The 24243-nt window shown below is 44.0% G+C and overlaps 1 protein-coding gene across 3 annotated transcripts in view; it reads left to right on the forward strand.

Annotated features, from left to right (window-relative positions):
* Window positions 1-24243, forward strand: part of KDM2A (lysine demethylase 2A) — a 150231-nt gene that overhangs the window by 10477 nt on the left and 115511 nt on the right. Inside the window, exon 2 of one of the 3 annotated variants that reach the window (XM_058438995.1) lies at window positions 2757-2878. The exons of the other annotated variants lie outside the window; for them this stretch is intronic. The gene's annotated coding sequence lies outside the window, so the exon portion shown is untranslated. The remainder of the gene's footprint in view (window positions 1-2756; window positions 2879-24243) is intronic. 3 annotated transcript variants of the gene reach the window in all.

Genomic DNA, 24243 nt, shown 5'->3' on the forward strand with positions numbered 1-24243 from the left:
TGCCAGTGCACTCCAGCTTGGGCTACAGAGCAAGACCCTGTCTCTAAAAAAATGAATAAATTAGAATGGAGGACACTTTGGCAGGTAGGGATGAGGAGGATATCTGGATATTGGGTCTTGCAGTGTAGATAAGAAACAGAGACCTAAACTATAACAAATAAAAATGTATGTGTAGCACACATGTCAGACTACCACATTGATGATAGTTGGTATTTGGACCATTTAGAACAAATAATAAAGTATCTAGTTGACTTTAAAAGTTTAGTCTGGCCAGGTACAGTGGCTTAGGCCTATAATCCCAGCACTTTGGGAGACCAAGGTGAGTGGAATGCTTGACGTCAGGAGTTCCAGACCAGCCTGACCAACATGGTGAAACCCCGTCTCTACTAAAAATACAAAAATTAGCCGGGCGTAGGCCGGGCGCGGTGGCTCACGCCTGTAATCCCAGCACTTTGGGAGGCTGAGGTGGGTGGATCACAAGGTCAGGAGATCGAGACCATCCTGGCTAACACAGTGAAACCCCGTCTCTACTAAAAATACAAAAAATTAGCCAGGCGTGATGGTGGGCGCCTGTAGGCCCAGCTAGTCAGGAGGCTGAGGCAGGAGAATGGTGTGAACCCGGGAGGCAGAGCTTGCATTGAGCCGAGATCACACCACTGCACTCCAGTCTGGGTGACAGAGCGAGACTCCATCTCAAAAAAAAAAAAAAAAAAAAATAGCCGGGCGTAGTGGCACATGCCTGTAATCCCAGCTACCCAGGAGGCTGAGACAGGAGAATGACTTGAACTCGGGAGGCAGAGGTTGCTGTAAGTCGAGATCGTGCCACTGCACTTCAGCCTGGGCGACAGAGACTCTGTCTCAAAAAAAAAAATTAAAAAAATTAAAGTTTAGTCTGAATTTTAAGCTCTTTTATTCTTTTTTTTTTTTTCTTTTGTGAGACAGTTTCACTGTGGTCACTCAGGCTGGAGTGCAATGGTGCAATCCCTGCTCACTGCAACCACTGCCTCCTGGGTTCAAGCTATTCTTCAGCCTCAGCCTCCCTAGTAGCTGGGATTACAGGCGCCTGCCACCCCACCTGGCTAATTTTTGTATTGTTTTAGTAGAGGCAGGGTTTCACCATGTTGGTCAGGCTGGTCTCAAATTGCTGACCTCCAGTGATCCGCCCACTTCAGCCGCCCAAAGTGTTGGGATTACAGGCGTGAGCCACCACACCCAGCCTTAAGCTCTCCTGTTCTAATCCTGTCCTAAACTGTGCCTAGGTTTTGCTGACCTTTAGACAGCCTTAAAGCTGTGAAGTTGCAAGCGATGATGTTTGTGTTATTCTCGGGTCTTGGTTTTGGTTATTAAGTTGAGGAATTGATACATTATGTATATCATGTAGATAGACATACATTCTTTGTATCTTTCTATTTTGGGGGGGGTAATGGACACCCTTAATTAGGTTTCATTAATTTTCTCTGTTTATCTCACTTTTGGAATAATACTTTATTTTTGCATTGCACTTTCACATCAAAAAGGGTTAAAATTCAGTAAACATTTATTATATGCCAGATAGTAGGCTAGGTTCTTTCATATATATTACCTTATTTAATTCTCAAAACAACCCTGTAAGGTCGATGGTATAGTTTTAAACCTTGATTTTTTTTTTTTTTAATTATGGAGAGAGAGGCCCAGGGAGGGGCCATGACGTGCCCAAGATCACAGAGTTGGTAAGAGGTGAAACCAGACCTTGAACTCAGATACCCTGACTCCACAAACTCCCAGGTTTCTTCTCTCATACCATCCAACGTCTCTTATGTACTTTATACAGAAAACAGGCCGGGTGCAGTGGCTCACACCTGTAATCCCAGCACTTTGCGAGGCCGAGGCGGGCAGATCACCTGAGGTCAGGAGTTCAAGACCAGCCTGGCCAACACAATGAAACCCCATCTCTACTAAAAATACAAAATTAGCTGGGCATGGTGATGCACGCCTGTAGTCCCAGCTACTCAGGAGGCTGAGGCGGGAGAATCGCCTGAACCCGGGAGGTGGAGGTTGCAGTGAGCTGAGATCGCACCATCGCACTCCGGCCTGGGTGACAAGAGTGAAACTCCATCTCGAAAAAAAAAAACCAAAATAATAATAATGATAACCACTCTTACTCCACTGTGTGTAGGCTAGTACTTTCTCTCTTTTGAGGCTACTGTAATATTTTCTTTTCTTTTTTTTTTTTTTGAGATGGAGTTTCGCTCTTGTCACCCAGGTTGGAGTGTAGTTGTGCAATCTTGGCTCACTGCAACCTCTGCCTCCCAGGTTCAGGCGATTCTCCTGCCTCAGCCTCCTTAGTAGCTGGGATTACAGGCATGTGCCACCATGCCTGGCTAATTTTTGTATTTTTAGTAGAGATGGGGTTTTACCGTATTGGCCAGGCTGATCTGGAACTCCTGACCTCAGGTGATCCACTTGCCTTGGCCTCCCAGAATGCTGAGATTACAGGCATGAGCCACCACTCCCCGCCTACTTTAACATTTTCTTGCTAATGTCTGTTTGCTTAACATCCTGAATTAGACAGCTATAAATATTTGATAGCCAGTGTTTGATTATGTTTCAAACAAAGATGGCACATTCTTTTCATGAACTTTGGCACATTCTTTTCATGAACTTTGAACTTATTGCACTTGATCTGTTAAAACGGCAGTATTGTGCAGTTTGTGTGTATATCAAGGCTTTTATTTATGTATGTCACTCATATCCTTGTTTTCTGTTTTAAATTTTAGGTTCTTGGGGTTTTTCTCTGTCTGTGAGTACTTGGTAAAAAGTTAAACCCTAAAGATAAAAGGCAGCAAATAGTGACCAAACGAATGTTTTTGGCAAATACATTGGTGAAGGCCTCCTTCAGGTAGGTAGAGAGGAGGAGGGAAGAGGGTGGCCTTTCAGGTGGTAAAGACAGCATAAGCTTTATACTACTACTATAAGGCCTATTCTGTGGATCTCTGATAGATGAGCAGTACTGAAGTAGGTGGTGTCTTTTGAGGGGCACTGCTGATAACGTTGGGTAGAAATTTTAAACAACTTTGAAAGCCAAGTACGGACATAGCCATTAGAAGTTTTGTTTTTTGGATATGGAGTCTCACTGTGATGCCCAGGCTAGAGTGCAATGGCACGATCTCGGCTCACTGTAACCTACGCTTCCCAGGTTCAAGTGATTCTCCTGCCTCAGCGTCGCGAGTAGCTGGGATTACAGGCACGTGCCACCACGCCTGGCTAATTTTTTGTATTTTTATTAGAGACGGGGTTTCACTATTATTGGCCAGGCTGGTCTGGAACTCCTGACCTCAAATGATCCGCCTGCCTCGGCCTCCCAAAGTGCTGGGATTATAGACATGAGCCACTGCGCCCAGCTGGTTTGTTTTTAATACAACAGTGATTTGGCCAAAGTGGCATTTTGGGAGTAATGTCTCCAGTTTCAGGTCAGGGAATGGTCTAGAAGGATATTCAAATAGCTTACCTTTTGAGGTGACAGGAACCCTGAACTCTTAAGGCAGTGGTTTTCAAAGTGTAGGTCTCTCATTAGCAGCATGAGCATTAACTGGGTGTCTGGGAACATGTTGGAATGCAAATTCTTGGGCCCCACCCCAAACTTACTGAACTAGAAACTCTGGAGTTGGGGCCCAGCAATCTGCGTTCTAACAAGGCAGGTGATTTTGATCCATGCAAAAGTTTTGAGAACCATTGCTGTAGGTTATAGGTAGAAATGGAAAGGAAGAGATCTAAGCAAGACACATTGGCAGTGAAGGACTGACTAAACTTTGTAACTGATGGATAGCAGCATGTTATGATAGAGAAGAGTACTTAATTGGGGATGTTGAGCCTTGAGTTTTAGTATCAAGTCTCTTACCAATTGTGCTTTTATTTGTATTTATTTATTTATTTATTGAGAGGGAGTTTCGCTTTTGTTGGCCAGGCTGGAGTGTAATGGTGCTATCTCGGCTCAGAGCAATCTCTGCCTTCCGGGTTCAAGCACTTCTCCTGCCTCAGCCTCCCAGGTAGCTGAGATTACAGGCGTGCGCCACCACACCGGGCTAATTTTGTGTTTTTTTAGTAGAGATGGTGTTTTACCATGTTGGTCAGGCTGGTCTCAAACTCTTGACCTCAAGTGATCCACCCGCTTTGGCCTCCCGAAGGGCTGGGATTACAGGTGTGAGCCACCGTGCCTGGCCTATTTTTATTTTTTGTTTTGAGATAGAATCTTACTCTGTTGCCCAGGCTGGAGTGCAGTGGCCTAGTCTCTGCTCACTGTAACCTCTGTCTCCTGGGTTCAAATGATTCTTCTGTCTCAGCCTCTCGAGTAGCTCGGATTGCAGGCTCCCACCACCACACCTGGTTAATTTTTGTATTTTTAGTAGAGACGGGGTTTTGCCACGTTGGCCAGTCTGGTCTTGAACTCCTGATCTCAGGTGATCTGCCCGCCTCGGCCTCCCAAAGTGCTAGGATTACAGGCGTGAGCCACCATGCCCGGCACCAACTGTGGTTTTAAACAAGAAAACTGACCTGTCCTTGTCGAAGTTGTACAGTGTGCTTTCTAAGGACTTTTAAGGCAAAGACAAATGAAATATTAAGGTCGACTTTGGGATTTAGCTTGGATTACCAGGAAGAGCAGGGGAAAGATTTTTTGAAACTGTGAGGAGAGAATATGAGTGGATGAGGCTTTAGACAGTTGGAGATACTAGAAGATTTATTTAAAGCAGATTCTCAACTGGGGATGATTTTGCCCCCAAGGAAACATTTAGCAGTGGACATTTCTGGTGGTCAGACTGGGGTAGTGCTACTGGTATTTAATGAGTAGAGGCTAAGGATGCTGCTAAAGCATTCTGCAGTGCACAGGACAGGCCTAACTACAATGAATTAACAGGTCCAGAATGTCAATAGTCTGAGTTTGACAAACCCTGATATAAAGGGAAATACCCAGTAGATAGGTTGCGTGTTTCCATCCTGATTATCTGCTATTCATTTTATAATTTTATTTTTTAAATATTTATTTACTTAGTTTTGAGACAGAGTCAATCTGTTGCCGAGGCTGGAATGTAGTGGTGCGATCTCGGCTCACTTAAACCTCTGCCTCTTGGGTTCAAGTGATTCTGCTGCCTCAACCTCCTGAGTAGCTGGGATTACAGGTATGCGTCACCATGCCCAGCTAATTTTTATATTTTTAGTGGAGATAGGATTTCGCCATGTTGACTAGGCTGGTCTCGAACTTCTGACCTCAGGTGATCCACCCGCTTCAGCCTCCCAAAATTCTGGGATTACAAGTGTGAGCCACCTCGCCTGGCCTTGAATTTTAGATAAATCTAACACAAAACATCTCAAAAGCAGTCTCACATTGTGTTTCCCACATCATGCTTTGCAAAAGTAAGCATGAAGCCCTTTTTCTGTTGTTGAATTTTCACAAAACTAACTTCATGGTCATGACAATTCTCAACCCAGTTGCATATTTTCTTTACTCCTTTTAACATACGCAAAGATCAACTTATTTCAGTAACATAAGCATTCACTGTCTAGACATCAATCATTAAGCTACAGCAGATAAGATTTTCTATTTTTTTCCCCCTGAGACGGAGTTTCACTCTTGTTGCCCAGGCTGGAGTGCAATGGCGCGATCTCGGCTCACCACAACCTCCGCCTTCTGGGTTCAAGTGATTCTCCTGCCTCAGCCTCCTGAGTAGCTGGGATTACAGGTATGCACCACCCTGCCCAGCTAATTTTGTATTTTTAGTAGAGAAAAGGTTTCACCATGTTGGTTGGGATGGTCTCGATCTCTTGACCTCGTGATCCACCTGCCTCGGCCTCCAAAAGTGTTGGGATTACAAGCGTGAGCCACCGCGCCTGGCGCAGATTTCCTTTTGATACTCTCTTTGAAGGATAGGGAAGTGAGATAAAAGTTGTGGTGCTGCTGTGAGCAAATGTTAAAATATTTTTAATTGCCCTGTAGCTGAAGACTGCATGATCACTCTGAAAAACTGCCTCATGAGCTGGTTGTGGCCCTCAGCCTTAATTCATCTCTTTAGATCCTGGATCACAGACGTTAGGAACTTTTTTGTTTGTCAAGGCAGTAATCTGGCTAACTGACTCGTTTCTGAAAGTGACCTCAAGATAATATATATTCATAAATGTAGTGATCGTTTTATAGTAGTTTTATAGTTTGCAAAGTACTTCTTTGTCTCTTGTGTCTTTTTGTCATCTTAGTCTTTTGATCATCACCATCTTAGTCTTTTGATCATCATCATTCTTCGGGTTGCCAGAACTTGGGGACAGTGCTACATGTTGGATAATCCCAAAAGTTGCCATTCACATATCTTAATCTATGTGAATAAAGATGCCCTTGGAATTCAACGGTGTACACCCTGTAGAAGTATGAACTGATGTTTCTACCCACTACTGAAGTCTAGATTCTAGATAGCTCACCCTATCATACACTTTCATTGTATTCTGTGTTTACCTTTGTTGCCTTTGTGTAACTATAATTAACATTACTAGTGTAAGTGTTTGTTTAATATCTGACTTTTTCACCAGGCCAGAAACCTTTTTTGGGGGATAAGATAAAGGAAAAGTCACACTGCATATTTGCAAGTAGGAGATAAAAGCCCAATCTCATGGATAATAGCACACATTGATTGAATGTATACTATGTGCTTGGTACTGGCATTTTCGATACACTCACTAATTTAATTCTCAAGAACCCTTTGAAATGGATTCTTTGACTCCCATTTTACGGTTTTGGAAACAGATCCAAAGTGCAGTTAAGTGTCTCAGGTTATCCAGTTAAGAGACAGAGCCAGGATTCAAAGTAAACAGTCTGGTGATTCCAGAGCATACTAAGCTATACTGCCTCTTCATCAGCTTTGTTGGGACACAGTTTATAAATGTTTCGCTGATGAATTCAGGGTGTTTCCCAAGTCATCTGTTCTCATTCAGGAGATTCATTCACTTAAACAAACGTTTGTTGAGTGCTTATGTTGTACTAAGCATTTTATTTGGGTCTTCTAAATGCTGTGGTTTCAGATAGTGCTGAGTGCTTTGAAGAAATTACGAGGATGATGAGATACTTGTAGGATGGAGAATTCCTTGAGATTGAGTGATCAGTGAAGGCTTCTTGACAAGGTGGCATTTTGTACTGAGACCTGAGTGATGAACAGCCAATCTTGTGGTGTTCAAGGGTTCCAGGGACCAGATCTGGGGCCCTCGGTATAGGGAGCAGGCAATGCAAAGCCCTAAGGTAGGAATGAGAAAATAATACTAAGCATTTAACCATGTTCAGATACCATGTCGGGCTCTGGCTTACAGTGATGGATAAGACAGGTATGGTCCCTCTGTCATGGAGCTTCTGGTCTGGTGGAAAAGTCAGACATTAAACAAATACTAGTAATGTTAATTACAGTTACACAAAGGGCTACAAAGGTAAACATAGGTTGCAGTAAGAGTATATGATAGAGTGAGCTAATCTAGACTTCAGTAGTGGATAGAAATATTAGAGAACACTTTCCTGAGAAAGCTTTGAAGTTGAGACCTAAAGGATGACTAGGAGGTAACCAGGCAAAGATGCAGAGTGATTAGCACATGCAGAAACTCTTAAGGTTGGAAAGAATTTGACATGTTTGAGAAACCTGCCAACCAACTAAGCCAACCAACTAAACAAAACACCAAAAAGCCATTTTAAGTGAAGAGACATAAGTGAAGGAAAGAGTTAAAATCTTGACAAGGTAGACAGGTCAGATCAAATAGGGCATTATCCTGAAGCTATTGGGAAGGCAGAAGTTCAGCAGAGTAGTAATGTGTTTGGACCAATGCCAGTGGTTGCAATGTAGAGAAAGGGTCAGGGAGAGGGCAAGAATAGATTTGGGGAGATTAATTAGGAGGCTACTATATTGGTTCAGGTAAGACAATGATGTGGTATGGTTGAGTGCTGACAGAACTAGAGAGGAGATTGATTCTATGATTGAGATTCTATGATTGATTCTATGATTGAAAAAATATATATGAAATAGAATCATAGGACTTTTCATTGACTGTTTTGAGGGTCAGTTTAAAGGAGGTAAATATAAGTATGACTCCCAGGTTTTCCTAGCGCATGGCTTATAATACAGTTCTTTTATTGAAATAGGGTACACTGAAGGAAGAGCAGGTTTGGGGACTGAGCAAAGGAGCATAAGTTCAGTTTTGAGAAAATTTGAAAAGGTTGAATGTGAAGTGCTTGTGAAGTATCACAGTAGAACTGTTGAGTAGGTGATTGGGTATGATTCTGGGTCTAAGGAAGGACTTACTGGCATATGATTGGGTCTTTTTTTTTTTTTTTTTTTTTTTTGAGAAGGGGTCTCAGCTCTGTCGCCCAGGCTGGAGTGCAGTGGTGCGATTTCAGCTCACTGCAACCCCTGCTTTTCAGGTTCAAGTGATTCTCCTGCCATAGCCTCCTGAGTAGCTTGGCCTACAGGTGCATGCCACCATGGCTGGCTAATTTTTGTATTTTTAGTAGTTACTGGGTTTCACCATGTTGGCCAGGCTGGTCTCGAACTCCTGATCTCAAGTGATCTGCCTGCCTTGGCCTCCCAAAGTACTGGGATTACAGGTGTGAGCCACCGCCCCCAGCCCCAAGTATCTTTTCTATTATTTATTTATTTATTTTTTCTTAAGACAGAGTCTAGCTCTGTCCCCCAGGCCGGAGTGCAGTGGTGCCATTCAGCTCACTGCAACCTCCGCCCCACCGGGTTCAAGCGACTCTTGTGCCTCAGCCTCCTGAGTAGCTGGGACTACAGGTGCACGCCACCACACCCGGCTAATGTTTTGTATTTTTAGTAGAGATGGGGTTTCACCATGTTGCTCGGGCTGGTCTCAAACTCCGGAGCTCAGGCAGTCCACCTGCCTCAGCCTCCCAGAGTCTAGGATTGCAGGCGTGAGCCACTGCACCTGGTCTTTTCTATTGTTTCTTAATTTTTTTTTTTTTTTTTTTAAAGACAGAGTTTTGTGCAGTGGCGCTATCTTGACTCACTGCAACTTCTGCCTCCCAGGTTCAAGCGATTTTCCTGCCTCAGCCTCCTGGGTAGCTGGGAGTATAGGTGTGTGCCACCACGCCCGGCTAATTTTTGTATTTTTAGTAGAGATGGGGTTTCACCATCTTGGCCGGGCTGGTCTCGAACTCCTGACCTTGTGATCCACCCGCCTCAGCCTCCCAAAGTGCTGGAATTACAGGCCTGAGCCACTGCACCCGGCCTTTTACTTTTATTATTTCTTTTGTTTGTTTGTTTTTGTTTTGTTTTGAGACGGAGTCTCACTCTGTCGCTCAGGCTGGAGTGCAGTGGCGCCATCTCAGCTCACTGCAAGCTCCACCTCCTGGGTTCGCGCCATTCTTCTGCCTCAGCGCCCGGGCATCTATAATTTCTTATGTTGTGCTTTCAAGGCTCTGATTATGGTGTTTCCATCTTCTGTGACTTTCCCACTCTGTAAAGTCACTAGTGGTGTGGGATGGACATTGGACTTTGGTTCATGAGACCTGCTTTTGAATTTCAGCACATAAACTCTGTAATATTACTTAACCTTGATGAACTTTTTCGTTTGTGGAATAGTGAAAAGAAAACTCAACTGTTTGGGGCCAGGTGCGGTGGCTCATGCCTGTAATCTCAGCACTTTGGGAGGCTGAGGTGGGCGGGTCATGAGGCCAGGAGATCAAGACCATCCTGGCTAACATGGTGAAACCCTGTCTCTACTAAAAAATGCAAAAAATTAACCAGGCGTGGTGGCGGGCACCTGTAGTCCCAGCTACTTGGGAGGCTGAGGCAGGAGAATGGCGTGAACCCGGGAGGTGGAGCGTGCAGTGAGCCAAAAGCGCGCCACTGCACTCCAGCTTGGGCGACAGAGTGAGACTGTATCTCAAAAAACAACAACAACAACGACAACAACAAAATTAGCCGGGCATGGTGGCAGGCACCTGTAATCTCAGCTACTTGGGAGGCTGAGGCAGGAGAATCGCTTGAATCTGGGAGGCAGAGGTTGCAGTAAGCCAAGATCGTGCCACTGTGCTCCAGCCTGGGCAACAGAGGGAGACCTTGTCTCAATTAAAAAAAAAAAAAAAAAAGCTGGGTGTGGTGGCTCACGCCTGTAATCCCAACACTTTAGGAGGCCGAGGCAGGTTGATCACAAGGTCAGCAGTTCAAGACCAGCCTAGCCCATATGGTGAAACCCCGTCTCTACTAAAAATACCAAAATTAACCGGGAGTGGTGGCAAGTGCCTGTAGTCCCAGCTACTTGGCATGCCGAGGCAGGAGAATTGCTTGAACTGGGGAGACAGAGGTTGCAGTGAGCTGAGATCACGCCTCTGCTCCCCAGCCCGGGCGACAGAGTGAGACTTCATCTCAAAAAAAAAAAAAAAAAAGCATGATACTATTTAAATTATTGAGACTCTTAATTTTACTGGTTTGTTAATAATGCATATTTCGTGACAGCAAAGTAGAATGTAATAAAATTAATTCACTTCAATGGTTACATGCTGATGGTAATACTATAATTATTATTAGGAAGGTGGTGGTCAGAATACAGTCAAAGAGAAGGGGAGTCAAGGACTAAGAATGTGCTGTATCTAATTGCCCCACTTACTCTAGTCATTAGTGAAAAGAGGAACAGACTGTTCATGTCCCTTGAGACTGTCCAGTTACCTTTCTTACTCTGTGCTCACTAGACCTTTTTTTTTTTTCTTAAAGAGATGGGGTCTCACTGTTTTCGCAAGCTGGTCTCAAACTCCTGAGCTCAAGTGGTCTTCCCACCTCAGCTCTGGGCTACTTTCATAATTAGTTTCTTTTTTTTCTTTTTTTGAGATGGAGTCGTCTTCTGTCACCCAGACTGGAGTGCAGTGGTGTGAGCTCGGCTCCTTGCAACCTCTGCCTCCTGGGTTCAGGCAATTCTTCTGCCTCAGCCTCCCAAGTGGCTGGGACTACAGGCGTGTGCCACCATGCCCAGGTAATTTTTAAATTTTTTGGTAGGTGTTTCACCGTGTTGGCCAGGCTGGTCTCGAACTCCTGGCCTCAAGTGATATGCCTGCCTTGGCCTCCCAAAGTGCTGGGATTATAGGCATGAGCCACCATGCCTGGCTTGTTGCAAGTTCTTACAGTATAAAATACTTCTTATGTATAGCACTTACCAAAGTTGCCATTTTATATTTCTTTGGATTATTGTTTGATTGTCTGTTTCGCTATTAGGGTATACACATCATTAAAGGCTGCTGTCATGTCTTTTCTCACCATTTCATCACCGTGCTTGATATAATGCTTTATTAGGTGCTTAATGTTTTGTTTTGTTTCCTGTGAATGTTCATATCTAAAATGCTCTTTCTTCAGCCTCATTCTTTTTTCTTGTTAAGTTCCTAATTACCCTCCAAGGCTCCCAGAGATTGACCTTCTCTTGCATTCTCCTCCATTATATTCCCAGGATACTTTATATGTATTTCTGTTGTGGGACCAGTCACTTTGTATTATGTGTTGCTTAATAATGGGGCTGTGTCCTGAGAAATGCGTTGTTAGGCTATTTCATCATGCAAACATTAGAGAATATGCTTGCACAAACCTAGATGGCATAGCCTACTACACACCTAGACAATATGGTACAGCCTGTTACTCTGATCTCAGCTCACTGCAACCTCCGCCTCCCAGGTTCAAATGATTCTCCTGCCTGAGTCTGCCAAGTAGCTGGGATTACAGGCACCCACCACCACGCCCAGCACATTTTTGTATTTTTAGTAGAGATGGGTTTTCTCCATGTTGGCCAGGCTGGTCTTGAACTCCTGACCTCTGGTGATCCGCCCACCTCGGCCCCCCAAAGTGCTAGGATTACAGGCGTGAGCCACTGCACCCAGCCTCTTTTTGTTTTTTAGAGATGGATCTGTCTACGTTGGTTGCCCAGGCTGGTCTTGAACTCCTAGGCTGAAGTGATCCTTCTGCCTCAGCCTCTCAAAGTACTAGGATTACAGGCATGAGCCACCACGACTGGCCCAAAGGTTGCAAGGTTGCCGCCGCTGCTTTTTTTTTTTTTTTTTTTTGAGACAGAGTCTCGCTCTGTCACCCAGTCTGGAGTGTGCTGGCACGATCTTGGTTCACTGCAACCTTTGCCTCCTGGGTTCAAGTGATTCTTCTGCCTCGGGTCCTGAGTAGCTGGGATTAGAGGCATGCGCTACCATGCCTGGCTATTTTTGTATTTTTTTATAGAGTCCAGGTTTCACCGTGTTGCACTGGCTGGTCTCCTGACCTCAAGTGATGTGTGCATCTTGGCCTCCCACCGTGTTGGGACTATAGGCGTGAGCCACCGCACCTGGCCTACTCCTGTGTTCTTAGCTTGAGTTCCTGGTTGATGGGTAGTGCCACCAATTGAGAGAGAATACCATGGTTTGTGGATTGGGTGCGGTGGCTCACGCATATAATCCCAACACTTTGGGAGGCTGAGGCAGGAGGAGTTCAAGGCTTGAGCCCAGGAGTTGGAGACTAATGTGGGCAACATGGCGAAATCCCGTCTCTCCAAAAAATACAAAAATTAGCTGGCTGTCATGGCGTGTACCTCTAGTCCCAGGTAATTGGGAGGCTGAGGTGGAAGGATCACTTGAACCTGGAAGGTCAAGGCTGCAGTGAGCTATGATTACGCCACTGTACTCCATCCTGGGTGACAGAGTGAGATCTTGTCTCAAAAAAAAAAATCATGGTTTTATACAAAGTTAAGAATATAGGCCGGAAGACCACCCTGAGCAACATAGCAAAACGATGTCTCAAGAAAACCTTAAAAGAAGTTACAAGTAGGCCAGGCGCGATGGTTCATTCACTCCTATAATCCCAGCACTTTGGGAGGTGGAGGCGGGTGGATCACCTGAGGTCAGGAGTTTGAGACCAGCCTGGCCAACATGGTGAAACCCCGCCTCTACTAAAAATACAAAAAATTAGCCGGGCGTGGTGGCAGGCGCCTGTAATCCAGCTACTTGGGAGGCTGAAGCAGGAGAATTGCTTGAACCCGCCTTGCAGTGAGCCAAGATTGTGCCATTGCACTCCAGCCCAGGCAAAAACAGCGAAACTTTGTCTCAAAAAAAAAAAAAAGTTACAAGTATACTTTTGATTTATTTATATTAATCTTCCTTTCTCTAGTAGCATATTTAATTCACCAGTTATTTATTGAGTCTGCTTTATGAAGAACCTTACCAGAGATTCTGGATTAACGTCATGAGATATCACCATAGATTTGGATCACTTTTTGTTAGGTAGAACTAGTTAAAAAACACTATATTTTAATTACTACATGGATTACTTAATTTTTCTCCAGATCTCTTACCTAATGCTTGCCCAAGTCAAAGGTTGGTAAATACTACTCATTTAGCTTTGTGGGCACTTTCTCAGTTTATCCCCCTCTCTTTGGAATGTCAGTCCACATTGTCTCATTGATGAAAATATTAGGAACTCTCCTAAACATTATATTTTGGGGAACACAAGCATCTGAAGATACCCATCCATTTACTTCTGTCCCTTATTATTTAACCATTTCTTCATATTTGAAACAATTTTTCCATATTGTTTTGGGGGTACCTGTGATACTTTATTAGATGCATAGATTGTAATAACCAAGTCAGAGTATTTGGGGTGTCTTATCACCTTGACTATTTAATAGGAACATTTCAAGTCCTCCCCTCAAGCTATTTTGAAATGTATAATTCATTGTTATTGGCCAGGCACGGTGGCTCACACCTGTAACCCCAGCACTTTGGGAGGCCAAGGTGGGTGGATCACGAGGTCGGGAGATCAAGACCATCCTAGCTAACATGGTGAAACCCCATCTCTACTAAAAAATACAAAAAATAAGCCAGGTGTGGTGGCGGGTGCCTGTAGTCCCAGCTACTCGGGAGGCTGAGGCAGGAGAATGGCGTGAACCCGGGAAGCAGAGCTTGCAGTGAGCTGAGATCATGCCACTGTGCTCCAGCCTGGGCGACAGAATGAGACTCATCTCAAAAAAAAAAAAAAAAAAAAAAAGGAGAGAAAAGGAAAAACTAACTCTATGATTTTATATCATCATTTAAAATATATATATATATATATATATATATATGTATATATATAAAATTCATTGTTATTATAGTCACCCTACTTACTATTATCAGAACTTATTCCTTCTAACTGTATGTTCATGCCCATTAACCATCCTCTCTTTATGCACCCCCTTGCCCCTCATACACACCCTTTGTGGCCTCTGGTGTCCATCATTCTGTTCTCTGTTTATGAGATCAGCTTTTTAGTTCTTTAATATTTGAGTGAGAACATGTGATACTTCTCTTTCTGTGCCTGGCTTATTTCACGTTATTTAATATTCTCCAATTCCATCCATGTTGCCGAAAATGACAGAATTTCAGTCTTTTTTATGGCTGAATGGTATTTCATTCATTCATTCATTCATTCATTCATTCATTCATTTATTTTTGAGACGGAGTCTTGCTCTGTCGTCCAGGCTGGAGTGCAGAGGCACGATCTCCGCTCACTGCAGCCTCCACCTCCCAGGTTGAAACGATTCTCCTGGCTCAGCCTCCTGAGTAATGGATTACAGGCGTGCATCACCACGCCCGGCTAATTTCTGCATTTTTAGTAGAGACGGAGTTTCACCATGTTGGTCAGGCTCGTCTCAAACTCTTGACCTCAGGTGATCCACCCACCTTGGCCTCCCAAAGTATTGGGATTACAGGCGTGAGCCACCACGCCCACTCTGTATCTACTTTTTTTAGGGCATTAAAAATAAAGCTGGATGTGGTGGCTAGACCAGCCTGGCCAACATGGTGAAACCCTGCCTCTACTAAAAATACAGAAATTAGCCAGGTGTGGTGGTGGGCGCCTGTAATCCCAGCTACTGGTGAGGTGGACGGGGGTCGGGGGTCGGGGGTCGGGTGCCAAGGCAAGAGAATCGCTTGAACCTGGGAAGTGGAAGTTGCAGCGAGCCGAGATTGCGCCATTGCACTCCAGACTGGGGGACAAGCGTGAGACTCCATCTCAAAAAAAAAAAAAAAAAAAGGTTGGAAATAAAAGTACAAGGAGCTCAATTATGTATTTGTTTTTCTGTGTTTCCTATTAAATCCTTATTCCTAGAAGTACAGTAATTAAAATTAGAAACATTTTAAAAACTTACTATGGAAAAATTAAACATATGAAGTAAACAGTGGTGTGATTAACACCCATATACCCATTGCCAAGCTTCAACAATTATCAAAACGTGGAAATCTTCTTCTATCTCTATCTTCTACTCCCTCTCAGTTGTCTTGAATTAAATCCCAGATAGTATTACTTCATCTGTAAACACTTCAGTTACATATATATCTATTCTTTTTTTTTTTTTTTTTTTTTTTTTTTCTGAGTTGGAATCTGGCTCTTATCACACAGGCTGGAGTACAATGACATGATCTCAGCTCAGTGCAACCTCTGCCTCCCAGGTTCAAGTGATTCTCCTGCCTCAGCATCCCGAGTTGCTGGGATGACAGGCATACACCACTACACTTGGCTAATTTTTGTATTTTTAGTAAAGACGGGGTTGGCTGGTCTCGAACTCGTGACCTCAGGTGATCCGCCCGCCTCCGCCTCCCAAGGTGTTGGGATTACAGCTGTGAGCCCCTGCATCTGGCCTGTCTGTTCATTTCATAAACATCTGAGAGGGTCTTTGCTACAGGACTTTAGGAGCACTAGCATCGGTATGAAATAGTGTTGGTTCAGTTTCTGAAAATTTCTTGGGAAGAAGCACATGCAGAAAAGTCCGTAAAACATAAATTTATATGGTATAGTGAATAAGCATGAAGCAAATACCTGTGTAACTACTACTCAGTCAAGATTTGAAATTGCCACCACTTCAAAAGCTTCTTTACGACCTTCCCAATCAGTACTTTTTCTTACTCAGTGGAATTATATTTTAGTTTCGCTTTTGTCTGTCTGTCTTTCTTTCTTTCTTTCCCTTTTTCTTTTCTTTTTTTTTTTTGAGATAGGGTCTCACTCCATCTCCCAGGCTGGAGTGCAGTGACGCGATCTCGGCTCACTGCAACCTTTGCCTTCTGGGTTCTAGAGATTTTCCTGCCTCAGCCTCCTGAGTAGCTGGGATTACAGGCGTGTGCCACCACGTCCGACTAATTTTTATATTTTTAGTACAGACGGGGTTTTCCCATGTTGGCCAAGCTGGCTCAAACTCATTACTTCAAGTGATCCGCCTGCGTTGGTCTCCCAAAGTGCTGGGTTTACAGGCATGAGCCACTGTGCCTGGCCTTAAAAAAAATTTTTTTTTTTTTTTTTGTGAGACAGAGTCTCGCTCTGTCGCCCAGACTGGCATGCAGTGGTGCAATCTCGGCTCACTGCAACCTCCACCTCCCCGGTTCAAACGATTCTCCTGCCTCAGCCTCCTGAGTAGCTGGGATTATAGGAGCTCTCCACCACTCCTGGCTATTTTTGTATTTTTTTTTAGTAGAGTTGGGGTTTTACCATGTTGCCCAGGCTGGTCTTGAACTCCTGACGTCATGTGATCTGCCCACCTCCCAAAGTGTTGGGATTAGTGGGGTGAGCCATCATACCTGGCCCTTGGCCTTAAATTTTTTTTTCTTTCTTTTTTTTTGAGACAGAGTCTCACTCTTGTTGCCCAGGCTGGAGTGCAGTGGGGTGACCTCTGCTCACTGCAACCTCCACCTCCCGGGTTCAACTGATTCTTCTGCCTCAGCCTCTCAAGTAGCTGGGATTACAGGCATGCGCCACCATGCCTGGCTAATTTTGTATTTTTAGTAGAGTTGGGGTTTCTCCATGTTGGTCAGGCTGGTCTCGAACTCCTGACCTCAGGTGATCCACCCACCTCAGCCTCCCAAAGTGCTGGGATTACAGGTGTGAGCCACTGCGCCTGGCCCCAACATTTTTTTTAATATAAATTTTTTAGAGACAAGGTCTTGCACTGTTAGCTCATCCAGGCTGGAGTACAGTGGAACAATAATAGCTCACTGCATCCACAGTCTCCTGGGCTCGGTTGATCTGCCTCAGCCTCCTGAGTAACTGGGAGTACAGGCGCAGACCACGAAGCCCAGCTAATATTTGGTATTTTTTTTGTAGTGACGAGTTTCTCCATGTTGTCCAGGTTGGTCTTGAACTCCTGGCCTCAAGTGATCCTCCTGCTTCAGCCTCCCAAAGTGCTGGGATTATAGGTGTGAGCCATCGTGCCTGGATTTTTATTTTTTTTATTTTTATTTTTTTTGAGACGGAGTCTCGCTCTGTCGCCCAGGCTGGAGTGCAGTGGCGCAATCTCGGCTCACTGCAAGCTCCGCCTCCCGGGTTCACGCCATTCTCCTGCCTCAGCCTCTGGAGTAGCTGGGACTACAGGCGCCCGCCACCGCGCCCGGCTAATTTTTTGTATTTTTAGTAGAGACGGGGTTTCACCGTGGTCTCGATCTCCTGACCTCGTGATCCACCTGCCTCAGCCTCCCAAAGTGCTGGGATTACAGGCGTGAGCCACCGCGCCCGGCTGGATTTTTATTTTTATTTATTTATTTTTTTGAGACAGAGTCTCACTCTGTCATCCAGGCTGGAGTGCCAGTGGCACAATCTCAGCTAACTGCCAACTTTGTCTCCCGGGTCATGTGGTTCTCCTGCCTCAGCCTCTCAAGTTGCTGGGTGTAGAGGCCCCCGCCATCACGCCCAACTACTTTTTTTGTATTTTTAGTAGAGAAAAGGTTTCACCGTGTTGGCCAGGCTGGTCTCGAACTCCTGACCTCAGGTGATCTCCCCAGCTCGGCCTCCCAAAGTGCTGGGATTACAGGTGTGAGCTACCATGCCCGACCATTCACATGGTTTTTAAAATTTGATCCTTGAGGCTAGGTGCTGTGGCTCATGTCTATAATCCCAGCACTTTGGGAGGCTGAGGCGGGCAGATCACCTGAGGTCAGGAGTTCGAGACCAGTCTGGCCAACATGGTGAAACCCCGTCTCTACTAAAAACACACACACACAAAATTAGCCAGGTGTAGTGGCGTGTGCCTGTAATCCCAGCTACTTGGGATGCCGAGGCAGGAGAATTGCTTGAACCCAGGAGGTAGAGGTGCCAGTGAGCTGAGATTGCGCCACTTCACTCCAGCCTTCCAGAGTGAGACTTCATTTTAAGAAAAAAAGAAAAAAAAATTGATCTTTGAGCCATCCCTTTGAGGGGGAATATGGTAGCATCCCATTTTTTTTCATTAGGAAATAAAGGCTCGTAGAGGCAAAATTACTTACCCTAACGTTATACTAGTAAGCAGTAGAACAAAGACTGGACACCTGGTATTCTTTGTTCAGGTTGAATTTCTTTCCATTATACCATATTCTCCCTTTCTCTTTTCTCATTACCTGAAAATGATACCATACTCGGCTACTTTCTCTTTTCTTAATGTTTTATGCCCTCTTATTTACTTTTGGACCTTTGCGTATGCTGTTCTTTCTGAATCAAACATTTTCCTTCCTCTCTAACTCTGCCTTTCAGGTTTCAGGTTTCAGCTTAAGTGTTAACATCCTTTGGGAATTTTTTTTTTGATTCCTGCTTTTCATGAACTGTATCTGGGAAGTTTTCAACATCTTTCTCTGTTTCTGGTATATAAAATGCCTCTTTTTCCTGTTTCTTTTTTTTGTTTTGTTTTTGTTGTTGTTGTTGTTGTTGTTTTTTGAGACGGAGTCTTGCTCTGTCACCCAGGCTGGAGTGCAGTGGCGCAATCTCGGCTCACTGCAAGCTCCACCTCCCAGGTTCACGCCATTCTCCTGCCTCAGCCTCCCGAGTAGCTGGGACTACAGGGGCCTGCCACCACGCACGGCTAATTTTTTGTGTTTTTAATAGAGACGGGGTTTCACCGTGTTAGCCAGGATGGTCTCCATCTCCTAACCTCGTGATCTGCCCACCTAGGCCTCCCAAAGTGCTAGGATTACAGGCGTGAGCCACCGCGCTCGGCCTGTTTTGTTTTTTGAGGCAGATCTATCTCTGTCGCCAGGAGGCTGGAGTGCAGTGGCGTGATCTCAGCTCACTACAACCTCCACCTCCCAGGTTCAAGTGATTCTCCTGCCTCAGCCTCCTGAGTAGCTGGGATTTCAGGCACACGCCACCACACCTAGCTAATTTTTTTTGTATTTTTAGTAGAGACAGGGTTTCACCATGTTGGCCAGGATGGTCTCAATCTCCTGACCTTCTGATCTGCCTGCCTCAGCCTCCCAAAGTGCTGGGATTACAGGCATGAGCCACCACACCTGGCCCCCATTTATTTAACATTTGATTTTTCTGCTGTCATAGGAAATAATACACCGATTGTCTTTTTACTTGCTTTTTATAGGTCCTGAGGGCAAAAATCATGGCAGTCTTATTTATCAGAGCATTGGCAGTGGTTGGCACATGGTAGAAGTTAAAACATTTAATGAATTCAGTTGAATATAGTTTTCTATCTACTGTGACAGATTCTCTCTGTCTGTCTTCCTTTTTATTATTTGAGACAGGGTCTCACTTTGTTATCCACGCTGGAGTGCAGTGGCATAATCTAGGTTCACTGCAACCTCCACCCCCGAGACTTAAGTGATCCTCCTGTCTCAGCCTCACAAGTACCAGGGACTACAGGTGCTTGCCACTACACCTGGCTAATTTTTTGTAATTTTTGTTGAGACAGAGTTTTGATATGTTGCCTAGATTGGTCTTGGACTCCTGACCTCAGGTGATCTACATGCCTCAGACTCCCAAAGTGCTGGTGCATGAGCCACTGTGCCTGGAACATTCTTTAATATTGCTTATAAACTCTAATGCCATGCTTTCCTCCCTCACTTTAGTGGATTTTATCTATTATTTCTTAACTGGAATATAAATATGTTTCATGAAAGTTTATCAAAGGCACATAGCTTACTGATCTCATTTGAGATCATGTTAATGTTTGAAACTCCCTTGAACCTCACTGAAGACTAAGGTTAATTTGTAGCAATAACAGTTAAAATTTGCTTAGTCAGATATAAATAGCCAGAAAACCTAACAGGATGGAAGTTGAAACAGAGCTAAGATTTATGAAAGTGCCATGTAAGTCCGATGTATGTCATCAACTTAAAAACGAACACTGTTGTTGACAGTTTGGTGTAAGAGAATAGAAATAACACCTGTTTTATTTAATCCAGGCTTGGCCAGATCATTTGTGCCACTCTGGGAATGGTCAGGTTTAGATATGACTTTCACTGGGCCGGGTGCTGTGGCTCAAGCCTGTAATCCCAGCACTTTGGGAGGCCAAGGTGGGCCGATTACGAGGTCAGGAGATTGAGACCATCCTGGCTAACACAGTGAAACCCCGTCTCTACTAAAAATACAAAAAATTAGCCAGGTGTGGTGGTGGGCGCCTGTAGTCCCAGCTACTCAGGAGGCTGAGGCAGGAGAATGGTGTGAACCTGGGAGGTGGAGCTTGCAGTGAGCCGAGATGGTGCCACTGTACTCCAGCCTGGGCGACAGAGCGAGACTCCATCTTGAAAAAAAAAAAAAAAGACACAACTTTCACTGGATTTCAAGAGTCAGTGAACCTAGCTAAACCTTATTAAAGCAGGAAGAAGTGAGAATTTTAAGGATCAAGCACTTTCTCTGGAGACTGAGTAGTTCCCTTTCATTAGAGATTCTTTTTTTTTGAGGTGGAGTCTTGCAGTGTTGCCTGAGCTGGAGTGCAGTGGTGCAATCTCAGATCACTGTAACTGCCGCCTCCCGGGTTCAAGCGATTCTCCAGCCTCAGCCTCCCCAGTAGCTGCGATTACAGGCGCCTGCCACCACACCCAGCTAAGTTTTTGTATTTTTAGTATAGACAAGGTTTCACCATGTTGGCCAGGCTATTCTCAAACTCCTGACCTCATGACTTCCCAAAGTGCTGGGATTATAGGCATGAGCTGCCACGCCTGGCCCTCATTAGAGATTCTTGTAGCAGATGTCTGTAGCTCATCATCTAGTGGTAATGTAAATCAGCTCAGTACATACATATTGATTGATTTACTTAAAGTATTTACTAGATCACTGATTTGTTACAAGCATTTGTTACTTTTGCATTCCTTTAAGAAAACGTTGGGGCTGGGTGCAGTGGCTCATACATGTGATCACAACACTTTAGTAGACCAAGTTGGGAGGATCATTTTTGAACTCTGGGGTTTGAGACCAGCCTGGACAACATCACAAGACCTCATCTCTATTAAAAAAAAAAAAAAATTAGCTGGGCGTGGCGATGCACACCTGTAATCTCAGCTACTTGGGAGGTTGAAGCCGAAGGGTCGCTTGACCCCTGGAGGTTGAGGCTGCAGTGAGCTGTGATTGCACCACTGCATTCCAGCCTAGACAACAGAGTGAGACCTAATTCAAAAAAGAAAGAAAATAAAATTATGGTTTTTTCATGGGGTAAAACTCAAATAATAGGTAACAATCATATCTTTTCCCCCATCAGAAACAAGTAATCCAGCTGGGCGTGGTGGCTCATGCCTGTAATCCCAGCACTTTGGGGGGCCAAGGTGGATGGATCACCTGAGGTCAGGAGTTTGAGACCAGCCTGCCTAACATGGTGAAACCCAGTCTCTACTAAAAATACGAAAATGAGCTGGGCATGGTGGTGGGTGCCTGTAATCCCAGCTAATTGGGAGGCTGAGGCAGGAGAATCACTTGAACCCGGGAGGTGGAGGTTGCAGTGAGCTGAGATCATGCCATTGCACTCCTGTCTAGGCTACAAGAGCAAAATTCTGTCTCAGAAACAAAACAAGACAGACAAAAAAGAAATAATCCACACCCTAAAGTGCAATTCAGCTGAAATTGACTATGGTACTTTGCCTAGAATTAACCAAAAGAGCTGGGGTAGGGGCTGGTGGCGCATAGCTCAGCATTACAGATCTACTTAAATCTTGTAAACTATTTATAGGTTTGGGTTGTTATAACATGTTTAGCATGGTTAATAAGCCAATCAAATATCCCAAAACGTTCATTTTCGCTTCCTTTACAGATGGTGGCAGATGAAAAAGCAGATTTTTTTCCCCTGAAGCTCTTTAATAATGGCAAAAATTAAAAAGTGTTTTCTCTGTACTCCTGAATTTACTGAATGAATATATTCCCTTCCTGAATAAATTGACTGTTCCCTTAGTGTAGGGCTATAACCTGGTTTTGGTGGAGTCCCTTCCAGGTTATAACATTTGTGTGACCTTGAACAGGGTACTTCTTAACCTCTCTGAGTCTCAGGTTTATTCATTTCTAAAGTACGGGTGGTACTGATACCTTTTAGGGTTGGTTGAGGATTTAATGGGATAATGAATGTAGACTGCTGTGCCAACAGTGAGCTTTCAATAAAAGGTATCTGTTGTAATTCTCAAAGCTTAATACGTTATTATATATAACAAGCCAGTTTTATGCCTTTTAAATCTGATTTTTTAGTTATACAGATAACATATATCTGTATTATTGTAGAAATTAAAATTTTACAGATAAGTCTAAAGAGCCCCTTAGCCACCTCAAGCCTAACCCCTTCACCAGATGTAACCATTTTATTAGTTAATATATCCTTCCATGTCTTGTTCTTTGCTTTTATGCATACATACACATGCATTTTTAATTTTATAGATGAAGAATAGAAAATATAGTAATCTAATTTTATAAATATTACTAGGTATTAGAATCTTTTTTTTTTTTTTTTTGACAGTGTTTTGCTCTTTTTTTGCCTAGGCTGGAGTGCGATGGTGCAATCTTGGCTCACTGCAACCTCCACCTCCCCGGTTCAAGTGATTCTCCTGCCTCAGCCACCCAAGTAGCTGGGATTACAGGCATGCGCCACCACTCCTGGCTAATTTTCTATTTTTAGTAGAAGGACGGGGTTTCACCATGTTGGCCAGGCAGGTCTTGAACTCCTGACCTCAGGTGACCTGCCCTCCTCAGCCTCCCAAAGTGCTGGGATTACAGGTGTGAGCCACCGCCCCTGGCCTAGAATCTGTATTTTAGATACTCAGTAACCAAAGACAGCAAAATTCAACAATTTGTTGTGTAATGGCAGATCTTGCACGAAATTACAGAATTCTTTACAACCCTAGACAAGTTTAATTAAAGAGAAGAAACTAAAAGAAGTAAGAAACAGCTACAGCTGTTTAGCCCAGAAATATGCATTTGCTTTTCTAGCCGATAAATAGATCAGAACTTAAGAAATTCACTGCCTCTCAGTTTACCTCAAATTTTACAACTAAGGGCCACAGGTATTATTTGTTAGTCTGACAAGTAAAAAATGATGTTTTCTTTTCTCAAGAATGTGAAAAATTTACCACCACCTTGTTGGGCCAAAGGAGAGGTTGGGAGAAGTTATTAGAGAAGAGTAATTGAAACTGCTTTCTGCATATCATTGATTCTCAAGTGTATTTAAATTATTTTTGTAGTAATCTATAGTATTTTTGGTTTTTGTTTGTTTACTATTAGTACACATTGGAAAGTGGATTCCAGGCCACTTAGGGAAGGAGATTGATTTTGAAATGTTAGTTCTCTGGAAACCACTTGTTTAAATAAGGCAAGATCAAGAGGAAAGGGCTGGCCATAGTTACTAATCCTTTGAGAGGAGGGATCTAAGAGTTGGAGGATATGTCAGACATGATCTCTCTTCTCTGGGGAATTAGAGGTGAGTTGGAGAAAACTGTGGGAGAGAGTGTTAGCAGACAAGGTGGAAGATCACTTGAGTCTAGTAGTGTGAGACCAGCCTGGGCAACAGAGCAAGACCCCATCTCTACAAAAATAAAATTAAAATGCCAAGGTAAATGGTGTTAATTCTAACCATTTTGGAGGTGGGGGTGGGGTGGAGAATGGAGCATAGCATTCACCTCTTCTTTCATCCTAGTCTTCAGGCTGAACCTAGTGATGAAGGCCAAAGGACAATACTCCCATACACAGTGTGAGTGGGAGGGAGTATGTAGTCAACCCCCCTTGCATGCAGTAGAGATGTGATATTCTCCTTTGCTTGGAGGATATCATGGAGGATACTAGAAGCAGGGGTTCAGTTTAGTTTGTAAGTTATACCTTGGTAACTGTATGTTTGACCAATTATGCTGAAAATATAGAACTTTCAGCGTATGTTGCTTTAGGAGATTCACATACATACATTAAATCACTCTCTTGGTGGCTAATTTTTTCAGCTTTGATTCTGCTGCTGCTTCCAACAGCCTAGAGTTGTGTTGTACACTATGGTAGCCACTAGCCACAGGTTGCTAGGGAGCATGTGAAATGT

This window comes from Hylobates moloch, unplaced genomic scaffold, assembly GCF_009828535.3.
Source record: "Hylobates moloch isolate HMO894 unplaced genomic scaffold, HMol_V3 SCAFFOLD_5, whole genome shotgun sequence".
In the NCBI taxonomy this organism is placed as follows: Eukaryota; Metazoa; Chordata; class Mammalia; order Primates; family Hylobatidae; genus Hylobates; species Hylobates moloch.